The 12464-nt window shown below is 44.3% G+C and overlaps 1 protein-coding gene across 1 annotated transcript in view; it reads left to right on the forward strand.

The window, feature by feature from the left end:
- The first annotated feature begins 3317 nt into the window (after nt 1–3317).
- PIK3C2B (phosphatidylinositol-4-phosphate 3-kinase catalytic subunit type 2 beta) overlaps nt 3318–12464 on the forward strand; it is a 149393-nt gene continuing 140246 nt past the window's right edge. The window contains exon 1 of the mRNA XM_040423991.1: nt 3318–3440. The gene's annotated coding sequence lies outside the window, so the exon portion shown is untranslated. The remainder of the gene's footprint in view (nt 3441–12464) is intronic.

The following is a 12464-nucleotide window of genomic DNA, read 5'->3' on the forward strand; positions in this document are numbered from 1 at the left end:
AAGGGATTGTGTAAGTTAAAATTTCATTATAGTAATAGATTGTGGGGCAGGTAATAATAAAATAACTTCCCTTGACCAGTGCAGTGACCCGGAGGGAAGGCGAGGATGGGAAGAGTGGTAGTGGCTATGATGGTAGTAGTAATTTGGGATGAGCGAATCTCGCGAGACTTCGGTTAATAACTTCAGAAATTAATTTCTACTATTAAAAACCTTTCGGTTCCAAGGTACCACATGGAACTGAAACTGAGTTCGGTAAAAGCTTTTTAACAGTAGAAATTAATTTCTGATGTTATTACCCGAAGTCTCGTCAGACTTCGCAAAGTAATTGTCACGGAAGGTGTACAGGAAACAAGACAATGCAAAAGAATCTATGACTTACTGGATCCAAAACTAAGGAACAAAAGGGAGACCCCTGCATGAGACCTGGTACTCTCCCTGACTGCTCAGCCTATGCGAACACCCCAAAGGTGGATGATCGCATATCCCCGTACCTCGACTATATAATACCTGAACACCCTACAATAGTGAGGGGACACGACCACCGGCTCACTACACTAGACACGGAGGGAGTCAGGGTCATCTGGAATCCAGCAAACAGAAAATCACAAATGAATGTACAGCACTTATCTTGTAGAAGACTGGGAAATAGGAACAGCATGCACACACACTCCAGGAAGTTGTAAAAGCCGCACACTAATGCATTATGGGGAGAAATTTAAAGGGATGCAATCAGTCCAACTACATGACAGCTGAGAGAGACTAACGAGATGAGGACCTGAAAACCAAAACAAAGAAAACTCAAGGAGGAGGTTCTGAAAGGCTTCTGTCAGAGCTTCTCCGCTGTCTGGTTGTGACAGTAATAACTTCGGCTCATCGGAGCCAATACATTCTAATACTGTACGGAGAGCTCGCTCCGTACAGTATTCTAACAAAGTTTTATGCGAATCAACTTCGGATGTTTCATCCGAAGTCAATTCGCTCATCCTTAGTGGCAATCTTCACCCTGGCTGTCCTTGGGCCATGCACAGTGAATGAAGGGCGCACCCTTTCTTTCTTCGGAGCACACCCTGGATCTCTCTGGGGCTCCTGTCTGCTAGTAGTTGGGGTGCCCTTGATGTTATGTCAATAATCAGGCCCGTTGGTTGCAATAAATAAAGTCTTTCTTTACTAAATCAGTGATGGGAGTAGTAGTACATATAGCAGCACAAGGCACAGTTCCTTAGTATATCACAGTACAATCTCCTCCCAGTTAGGGCTCATTCAGACGGCCGTATGCTGTCCGTAAAAATGCGGATCTGTTTTTTTGCGGATTAGATACTGTCCCATTCACTTCTATGGGGCCCTTTTCTTCCATTGCACGGCTCAACAAAAAAAAATTAAACATATCCTATACTTGTCAGTGAAAATCAGGACATGGCCCTATTGAAGTCTATGGATCAGCAAAAAAACGGAATGCAATCCGTTTTTTTGCAGACATGCTGAACTGTCTACCAAAACGGATCAGCATTTTTGCGGACAGCATACGGCCGTCTGAATGAGCCCTTACTGTGTGTGAGCAGTGGTAATGATGGTAATAGTAGTTCTCTCTGACTCTCCTTCTAAGTACACTTAGCAGTCTCTCTAAATAACCACAGACTTGCTATTCTGTTCTTCTTAACTCCTTCTGCAATTCCCAGGCCGAGGGGTACAGAATTTAGATCCGGATGGCCAGTCCGTCTCAAAGTGTGTTGGGTTCCGGAGGCAATGAACCCTTACCATAGCAGTCTTTTGCCATAAACGAGCCGCACCTTACTGACATTATCTTCCAAGGCCTTGATTGTTCTAGACCTTCTAAGGCCTCTTTCACACGAGCGTGACGGATTAGGTCTGGATGCATTCAAGGAAACTCACGCCATTTTGCAAGCAAGGTCAGTCAGTTTTGTCTGCGATTGTGTTCTGTTGTTTCTGCCCGGGTGCAAAGCTTTTTGATGCGTTTTTTACGCGCGGGATAAAAAACTGAATGTTTACAAACAACATCTCTTAGCAACCATCAGTGAAAAACGCATGGCATCCGCACTTGCTTCCGGATGCAATGCGTTTTTCACTGCAGCCCCATTCACTTCTATGGGACCAGGGCTGCATGAAAAACGCTGAATATAGAACATGCTGCGTTTTTCACGCAACGCAGAACTGATGCGTGAAAAAAAATGCTCATGTATACTGACCCATTGAAACGCATTACACCCGCGCGGAAAACTCGTGTGAAAGGGGCTTAAGATGACTGGTCTCTTTCCTTCAAATCACCCCCCTTTTCCCATTTTACAAAAAAATAATTAAATAAATGAATAAAAAGGACATTGGAATTGTCGTGTCCCAAATAGCCCAAACTATTAAAATATTAAAGTATTTATCCCATATGGTTAATGGAAGAAAATCAAAATGGCTGATTCTGCATTTTTTTGTTGCAGCACCTCGATAAAGATTTTTATAAAAAGGGATCAAAAAGTTAAACACACCTCCAAATGGCATCAATAAGAACTACAGACTGCTCCACAAAAAATGAGCACTTTAAAAAAAGTTATGGCGGTCAGAATATGGCAATTCAAAGAAAAAAAATGTTTTCAAAGTTTTTGAAAGTATTAAAACACAAGAAAAACTATATAAATGTGGTATTGCTGTAATCGTACTGACATGCAAATTGAAGTCAACACCTCATTTTTACCATATAGGGAACGTCGTAAAAAAAATTAAACCCATAAAACAATGTCAAAATGTCATTTTTTTTCCAACTCCATCCCCTTTTTATATTTTTTACAGCTCCCCACTACATCGTATGCAATATTAAACGGTGCCATTAGAAAGTACAACTTGTCCCGCAAAAAACAAGCCCTCATATGACTGTGTACGAAAAAAGCAGAAAAAAGAAAAGGAAAAAAGGAGAAAAAATGATTGTCAGGAAGGGGTTAATCTTATGGCCGATTTTTGTTTCTGATTACTGCTTAGTATAAAGTACAAATTAATTTGCACAATAACCCTGCTGGACTTGATCTCCCTCTAGTGGTCGTAGCTGGCACTACACTTAAGCTACACTTTTCCATTTTTTGAGAGGTAAGGGATTGGTTCTCAGCTTCCTCAAGAGAGTATAGTTTAGGACTGATGAATTATTCATCATTTACACTTGCAGCTAAGCATTCCACTAAGAAACACAACTAGTGGTGCAGCGTGCAGCATCGCATCAGTACAAAGCCTGTATGCAGATGAGCTATCGTGCAGTTCTACACGCGTCCAGCAGGTGGCGACTAACTCTCTGGTGTCCTATTGTCTGCCCAGTGAAGCAGTGTGCTGCTCCCAGCCTCCTGAGCTTACACACAGCTCCGCTCACATTCAGCCTCATTTCACAAGGATTTCCTTCGGATCTCCCCTGATCTCTCCGGAGGATTGCACTCTGTACCAGGAAGCAGGTGAGCGGAAAATAAACCGGGGGCCGCCATTGCTAGCCGGCTCCTTTTAACCCCTGTGCTGCCGCACTTGTATCAGCAGGGGTGCGGTTGGTCATCCAGTACCTCTGCTTTCTGGGGGTACTTCTGTGTAAGGTGCATGGCGGGTGGATGCTGGAGGCATGAGGTGGCTGATGCCTCCACATCAGTCTAGAAATAGGATAGTAATGTAGGCATCCTGCAAGCATTGTATGTGCTGCTTGCTGTGTAGTAGGGATGCAGATGGCAATCATTTGGTGGAATTGAATGGCCAGTCACCATATTCTGGAGAGCACCCCGAAAATAAGACCCTGTCGTTGACAGTATTGAGAGTATCCGCTGTGAGCATAGCAACAGTGAGCCATCATGTAGAGCTTCCTGGACTTCTGGGGGGCTGGAGTCATGACAAAGGAGCGGAGGATTGCCCTCTGTGGTGTGCGACTGATCCCGAGCTGAGTGTTTTCCATTGGAACCGATGCTAAATTATGGATGCTGTGGGCTAGATATACAGCTGGCCGTAGACTGAAAGCTTTGGGAACGCGCAATCCCAAAAGACATTTCCCTCGACATGACGGATTGGATCCCCTTGAAAAATTGTTCCTATATAGGTGCTTTTGCCTTTTTTTTTTTTGGCCAATATCCATGTCCTATCCAGAATATTCCATCTCACGAAGCAGATTCCCATTAACCAAAACAGATATAACGTATAATGGTTTGGATGGTGACGGGTAAGTTCTCACGCAGTCGATTGGTTGCCACACGTGTGAATGGGGCCTGACCAAAGGCATGCAAAATAAAGCCTCATTCACAATTTCTGTAGCAAATCTGGGACAACAGTCTGCCAAATCTGTGACAATAAGTGACAACATATAACGGTAAGAGTTATTTGTATGGCGACCTCTAGGCCTCATGCACACGACTGTAGCCGTATTTCTGCCCGGATATTTTTTTTTCTTTTTTCGGACCCATAGAAATGAATGTGTCCATGAGCTGTCCACAAGAAAATCCAAATTGGGCGTGGATGCAAAATACGGTTGTGTACATGAAACCTTGTTTATCAGGACCCATGCATAGATTAGACCTGAATGGACACATGCTATACTGTGTAGATTGTCTAGATGTCAGCACAACAGAGAGAAAGCAGTATTTCCTATATGTAAAAGTGCTTTCTGTAGTTTGTGTTTGGGTGCGGGCCGGACAAATTCCTGGAGCCAGGTAGAAATTCACTACTGGTGCCCAACTTACTGTCTTTGAAAGGTCCAGGTCCTGTCAGGTTGGATGTGGCCGTTGTGTTGCTGGCTCCTTTGGGGTCAACTCAGGACTCAAACACACAAGGGTATTATGGCTCCTCAGGGTATTATGGCTCCTCAGGGTACGGCCACACACTCAGGTTTCTGTATGCGGTTTTGGAAGCCAAAGCCAGGAGTGAATACAAAAAAAGATGAGAAGTCGTATCTGTCCTTTATACTTTCTCTCCTCTGATGATCCACTCCTGAGTTTGGCTTCAAAAACTGCATGCAGAAACCTGACTTTTTGGCCGTACCCTTAAAACCTCTCAGATGTATGGGGCCGCCATATGGCACTGATATTGGGCTCTGTTGTGTGCATATAACTTACCACTGGCCATACACTTTGAGCTGAGAATTGGACGAACACGTTGATTTAATAGGATCACCAGAGAGTCTCATGTCTGTTGAGGTCTTCAAGGTGTCTTCTGATGGCAGATGCCTAGGGAAAGAAGGAGTGGGCATGTAGGACAGAAGATTTTAAGGCAATGACTTATTTATCGCTTCCCAGTAAAATATACTGAACATGTTCCCTGGGCCAATCGTGAATGTTCATAGTGCAGCCAAGAGAAATAGCTGCCGGCTGAATGAGCACTCGGCCAACGTCTTTCTCAAGAGTGTGCCCAGCTTTAGTTGCGTGATGTAGAGATATTGGAGTGTTGCATGGGTCAGAATCTATCTGGTCACCAAGTCTTTCAGCTCAATACAACATGATCGGTCAGGAAGACTTGTTATCTCATATAAATTATCGGTTGGTTCATGAAGATGATGGTATCATGATCCAGAAAGGACAGGCTTGGAGAACTTTCGAGATCTCAATTGTGGGACGGCAGGTATATGCATGTGTTACAAATCAGCCTTCGGCCTATTGCACACGACCGTAGGTGTCCCGCCAGATATGCGGATCCGCATTACACAGGCACCGTTCCGTGTGCATTCTGCATCACTGATACGGACCCAATGACTTGAATGGATCTTCAAATCCGGAGATGCGGAACGGAACCCTACGGAAGCACTACAGACTTCTTCCGTGGGGTTTCGTCCCGTACTTCCGTTCCGCAAAAAGATAGGACATGTTCTATCTTTTTGCGGAATGGGCGGATCCCGGACCCATTAAAGTGAATGGGTCTGCGTTCCACTGCGGCTGCCCCACGGTCGGTGTTCCTGCATTGCAGGCCGCAGCACGGCCACGGGGTGCACACGTTCGTGTACAGGAGGCCTTAGACCACGTATCCATTTTGTGGTCCGCAAAAAACACATACCGGCCGTGTGTGTCCCACATTTTCCCATTCGGCACGTCCCACCCTATGTTAAAAATGCCTAGTCTTGTCTACAAAATAGACAAGGATAGGACATGTTCCATCTATTTTGTGGGATGGTGGAACAGACCTATGGATGCAGACAGTACATGGTGTGCTGTGTGGATTTTTTGCAGCCCTATTAAAATGAATGGGTGAATGAATGCATTTTTGCGGATCGGATGTGGACCAAAAATACAGTCATGTGCATGGGGCCTTAGGCTAATTTCACTTGAGCGCGCTCCAATTGACAGCCACATAGCCCAGACCGAACAATGTTCCTCTGACCCAAATTCACAGCATCACAATGACTTAAATTCCCATTTGTTGCGGAGGCTTCAGATTTGAAGAGAGGAGTAACTGACGTGATGCAAGGAGGGCAGGTCTCTGTGACATCAACCCGGATGTTGACAGCAGGAGACGCTGCAGTGGGGGCAGAAAAGGAGACGGGACCCAGTAGCAGGGAGCAGGTAAGGGGGAGTTCCCATCACCATTATTTTATCTTTCTTCTGATCCGTCAGAAGAACAGAAAAATAAAGATTAAAAAAACGATCTTGTAAAGAAGCGGATCCTGTGCATCAGTTAGGCACATTTGACAACCGTTAGAGCCATTTCTGTCTGATATAAATTTTTTATAAGGAAAAAAAGTATAAAAAAATTACTGCATGCAGTACTTTTTTTCCCATTTAAAAAAAACAGATCTCCGACGGAAATGGCTCAAACGGATGCCAAATGTGCATAACTGATGCACAGGATCCGTTTTTTTTTACAGGATCTGTTTTTTGTTCTTTATTTTTCTGTTCTTCTGACGAGAAGAATTGAAAAATAAGTGATGTGAACTCTCCCTAAGTATTCTTCCCTTCACAGGACTGGCAAGGAGGGGGGCTCTGCTTATATACCCCCAGAAGATGAACAACCCCTTTAATGGTATTCCAAATCAAATGACTATTCTGATGACTTTGTGGTACCATTCCAATATTATTCCTACTAGCAATTTTTGAATAAATTTCAAACTGGGTGTTACCTGCATAACCTGACACTGTCCTATCAGTGCTGCAGGGACACGCCCCTATCATAAGGGCAATGGTAAAAACCGGTTGGAAATTCATAAATTATTAGTAAGAAGAATGTCACAACATATAGTTGTGACAGAAGACACTCCAGATTTTTTTTCTTTGAAAATGGAATAATGACTAAAACAGGCGCGTCAGGAGAGGTGACACGTCCTTGTTAACCAATTGCACAATTTGGGAGTTGCTGGTAAACACGGATTCATTCATTCGGTACAGGTTACTGCAATAGGAATATTGGGAGTATTTTTTTATTTTATTTTTTTAATGGGTCATGAGACCTTCACTGTCCAGCGAATTCTGTTAAAGGATAACTGTCATATTTTTTTTTTTTTTGCTACCGGTAGTTTATTAGAGCTAGGCATGTATATCTGAGTTAGTCTGTCAATGATTGTCAAAAGATCTGCTATTACCTTATAATAACAGCTTTCATTAATGTCCCCTGTCCCTTTCCACTGGTCCCTTTAAAAGAACGTTGCTAGGGCTCATCTGTCTCCGGCTAGGAAGACGAGGGGCGTTCCTTCACACTGCATGCATGCATTAGGCTTCAGAGTGAGGAGGCGTGTCTCTCAGTAATCCAATCTGATTGGCTGGCAGGAAGCTGGTGGCTACAGCAAGTGTGTATGGGAAGTGAGGGACAGCAGTTTTGGCCTCAGAGAACTGGCAGAGGAGCCATCTTGAGAAGATCCTCATAATGTAAGATTCAAAACAGCTGTAACTAAGGGGAAAACTCAAGCAGAACAGTGGTAAGTGAAGAAACTAAAGATTGATTCATGCATAATGCTGCTGCAGCAGTAACATATGCTAAAAAAATTTTTTTATGAAAATATGACAGTTATCTTTTAAGGGCGCATGCACACAATTGTATTTTTTCTCCGTTCCTTTTTATTTTTTTATTTTTGCAGCCTGTATGCAGAACCATTCATTCCAGTGGGGCTACAGAAATAACTCCGTGTGCATTCTGTATCCGTATGTCCGCAAGAATAGAACAGTCCTATTCTTGTCCATTTTGGAGACAAGGACAGGCATTGTTACAATGTTTCCACAAAAAAAAAAATAATGGATGTAACACAGGCGTCACACAGATGCCATCCTGCAAAACAACAATGGACGTGTACATGAGCCTTAATGCATAATTAGCTTAGTCACATATACATCATCCATCCATCTATGTGTGTTTTGCTATTCTATAAGAGGAGACTTATTCCATAGTTTTCAGTCTGTGTGTTATCGGTATTTCACGGACACCGCTAGGTTGAAAATTAGTTTCCGGAGCATCATTTAGTTACAATCTGTGAACCCCATGGACCAAACACAGTTGGCATCCATGTTATCGCATACCCATACACTATAATTTGCAGGAGGGATCCATAATCAAGCTTCTGTGGTTTCACCATGGACCCACTCTTTGTTGTAAACCACTGATGTGTGAATGCACACATTAAAGTCTTTGGATACATGAGAGTTCCCTGGACAACACTGTTGCGGCTGTTGCCGCTAGTGACCGTGTGGCTCCGGACTGCCACTCCGTCCCCATTGACTATAAGGGGGGCGGGGGCGGAGTTCCGGCGAGGTACGGCGAGAGGCTGCCGGAATAAATGTCGGACATGTTGTAGTTGTTGTAGGGTTACAACGCAGGCCGGGGTCCCTCCTTAGTGTTTTTTGTCGTGACGCCAGTTGCATTGAAGCAACAAGGGACAGAGTCCCCTTAAGTAGATGGTCTTGGTGGTACCCAGGTGTAGGAATGCCAGAGTGGTGTAAGGGTAGCCTACAGTGTCCCTTTAGATGTGGCTGTGCACGTGTCAAGGTGCTCCTACCTGAATACCCTGGAACCCCAGGTGTTGTCGTGCGACATAGAGAAAATAGGGTGAATAGTTGAGGGATTGGTAGAATGAATCGAGTCCAGACCTTGTGTATAGTTGATAACAGCTTTACTTGAATAAGCTTTCATCAGGAAACACTCTTCCAACTTTGTCTTTGTTACCAGCAGGCTTTGGCATAAATTCTGGCAGGCAAACACACTCGGCTCTGCTACATCTGTTGCTCTCTAGCTCTGCTGTGTTAACAGGAAACTTTTCTTTTCTGCTGTACTTAGCTTGCTGTAGTCTCTCTGTCTTTATCTTTATTCAGGGAACTTCTCCTCCTAGCTCCTGAGGCTCTTTGCTTTGGCCTCTGATCCAGCTGAGCTGATGGTGCTCTGCTGGCTTTTGCAGGGCCCGTACAGCAGGGACGAGGGCTTGCTTCCTTCCCCATAGAGGGGGTATTCTAGACTGACCTTCACTAACTAAAACTCCTCCCTCTCTAGAGAGGGCTAGAATGGATAGAAGGTCTCCATTCTAGACAAAATAGCTCTGCCGAGCTTGCTGCCACCTTCTGGTGAACCAGGCACATTACATTTACACACAACAGTTGCAAAATAGGGAATGCACAGTGTTTGAACCTGGAATAAATACACTTGATGACATTGAATCAACCATAAGAGATGGTGGAGAGGTGTAAAAGGTGGTAATGCACCTCTGGGGCGTTACAGATGCTCAAAATGTGTTATGAATGAGAGAGGGAGGAGAAAGCCCCTGTCAGACACTTAGCTAGCTTATCTCTCTGAAAATGAAAGTATCAGGCGTGGTGATGACCATGAAATCCTACAATTCTCTTCCACAACATGTGCTACTGCGTAGATTCTGGAGGCCCCCATACACATTAAATGTTCGAAATCAGCAATTTTGGCATGAAGATGACCATAGATATGAGATAACTGCTAAATTATTTGTGTGGCCCCCAGTCTGTTGCCCACATGCCTATCATGGTGGTGGTGAGGGGTGGGGGGGCAACATCTCTGATTCTGTTTTTTGTTAGGGAATGATTTTCTGGTCAGTTGTTTTTGGATGCTGCGGAATCCACGGTATCTGGCATGAAAAATATGTGTCTGTTTTAAGTAACGCTGTGTTCACCTCTGTGTTGGGGATTTGGTTCCGGGCCTCCATTGCAGATTCTGTCAAAAATAGCAGACAAAAAAGTTCTATATGTAGGACTATTTGTCCAGTAAAAAAGCGGGATGACGGATGAAATCGAACAGACCCCAATGGGGCCTAAGGACTCATTCACACACACGAACGTATGTGTTCTGTTCCGTGCATTGGGGCCACAATTTGCAGTCCCCAATGCACGGAGAACGTTCATGAGGCCTCCGGCACTGATCCAGACCCATTCAACTTGAATGGGTCCGCATCCCTCCGCTCCGCAAAAAGATAGGACATGTTCTATCTTTTTGCAGAACGGAAGTACGTAACGGAACCCCACAGAAGAACTCCTTAGTTGTTCCGTTCCGTGCTAACTTGTCATGTTTGTACACCTCAGATAAATCACATATAAATTTGAAGGACAAACCAGCAGAACTTTTACTTTCAATTTGGGTGAAACTGGTGAAGAAGACAACATATAGTTCCAAATCAGAGCAAGATAAGGGCTCATTCACGTGACCGAGTGTGTCCTGTGCCCATGCTGCGGATCGCCCATGTAAATCCCGTATTGTGGTGTGGATGGACTCATTGACTTGAATCTGTCCGCAATCCACAAAAGATAGGGCATGTCCTATCTTTTGCGGTGTGGAGGCATGGACCCGAAAACCCACGGAATCGCTTGATAGTGCTTCTGTGGGCTTCTGATCCGTGCCTCTGCTATGCACTGTGCCATATCTTGCGGACTGCAAATCTATTCAAGTGAATGGTGCTGCATCTGTGATACGGGTTTCACACAGACGGTGCCGTATATTGCAGTCCCGGTGTTTGCGATCCGCAATGCGGACCACCTAGGGTCGTGTGAATGGGCTCTAATTAAAGTTTTGGTCCACATCCAATCCGCGTTTTTTGGGGATTGGATGCTGACCCATTCATTTTAGTCAGGCCATAAAAGATGCGGACAGCACACTGCATCGTGTACTGTTTGCATCGGTATTTCCGATGCAAAAAAGATAGAACATGTCCTATTCTTGTCTGTGTTGCAGACAAAATGCGGATCGCACATTGCCGGTACTCGTGTTTTGCGAATCTGCAATTTGGTCATGTGCAGGAGGCGTTGTAGAGTTTTCCCAGCTGCTTTTATGGTGAAGCGTTCACAAGGGAAGTTGCTTTTGATTTAGATACTGTAAAGTGCTTGGATTACAGAACATGTTTCTACCAAAACAGAGGGATTAGCAAAAACATCCGCCTAGGAGTGGGAGCAGCATCAGGTTAGTCAGCTGGAAGCCGGTGCTGGGAGCTGGGTGTATGTTCTGTTGTAAAATCAAGGCCTTTCTGTGCACTCATCATGAATCTTGTAATACCTGTTTAGTTCCCGATTTATTTACTAAAGGTGAGTTTCCTGGTATGTCAGTTACCTCTGTGCATATCAGTTTTAGATATCATGGCAGACAATCAGGCCTTACTCATAAGATGCATGTAAGGTTACTTTCACATCTGCGTTTTCCTTTCAGGTTTTGAGAATCGGCAGTGGATCTCAAAACCGTAGGAAAATGCTTCAGTTTGCTTTAATACCACCGGCTGTATCCGTTTCGTTTGGAGGCGGTTGTATTAAAGGGAGTCTTTCACCTAAAATCACCATTATAGAACACTAACATCAGGATCTCCATTACATTCCCCATATTAGAATGCTACCTTCCATATTGCTGTCCATCGCCGATTTTCTCAGAAAAACACTTTTATTCAATATGTTAATTAGCTTCTGAAGGTGCCCAGGGGCGGCGTTTATGTGGCCGGTGCCCAGGCCCCTCAGTGCCTTTCATACGAAACCCCTCCCCGTTCACCCCTCTGGTCCGCCCTAGGTTCTTCCGTTCCGCAAAAAAAAGAACTTGTTCTATCTTTTTGCGGAACAGACGGATCGCGGACACCATTCAAGTGAATGGGTCCGCGAACCGCATGCGGCTGCCCTACAGTCGGTGCCCGTGCATTGCGGACCGCAATATGCACGGCCAGCAAGAGGCCTTATTTATTACTAGGGTTGTGAGGTCAGCACTCTTTAGACTACTCGATTGACCTATAATTATATATAACTTTTTTCGTGCGGTTCTGAGTCTGTTCTATAACATAAAACGTGTTCACTATTACCTTTTTGTAGTTAGCCAATTATTCTCTTCTCTTATAATAAAAAATAGTACCAGTCTCCTTTGACACCAATGGCATCTAATGCTGCTGTTACAGATATTGGAAATGCAAAGCATCTTCCCCGGAGTGGCTTTAATCTGTGCTCTGTTCACACTACCATTATCTTGGCTCTTAAAAATTTGTCGTGCCAGTCAAGGCTCCATTTTTATTTTTCTTCAAACTGATCCTGATGGATATTATTGACTAATGATTGTCA

Source organism: Bufo bufo, chromosome 3 (genome assembly GCF_905171765.1).
Source record: "Bufo bufo chromosome 3, aBufBuf1.1, whole genome shotgun sequence".
Classification (NCBI taxonomy): Eukaryota; Metazoa; Chordata; class Amphibia; order Anura; family Bufonidae; genus Bufo; species Bufo bufo.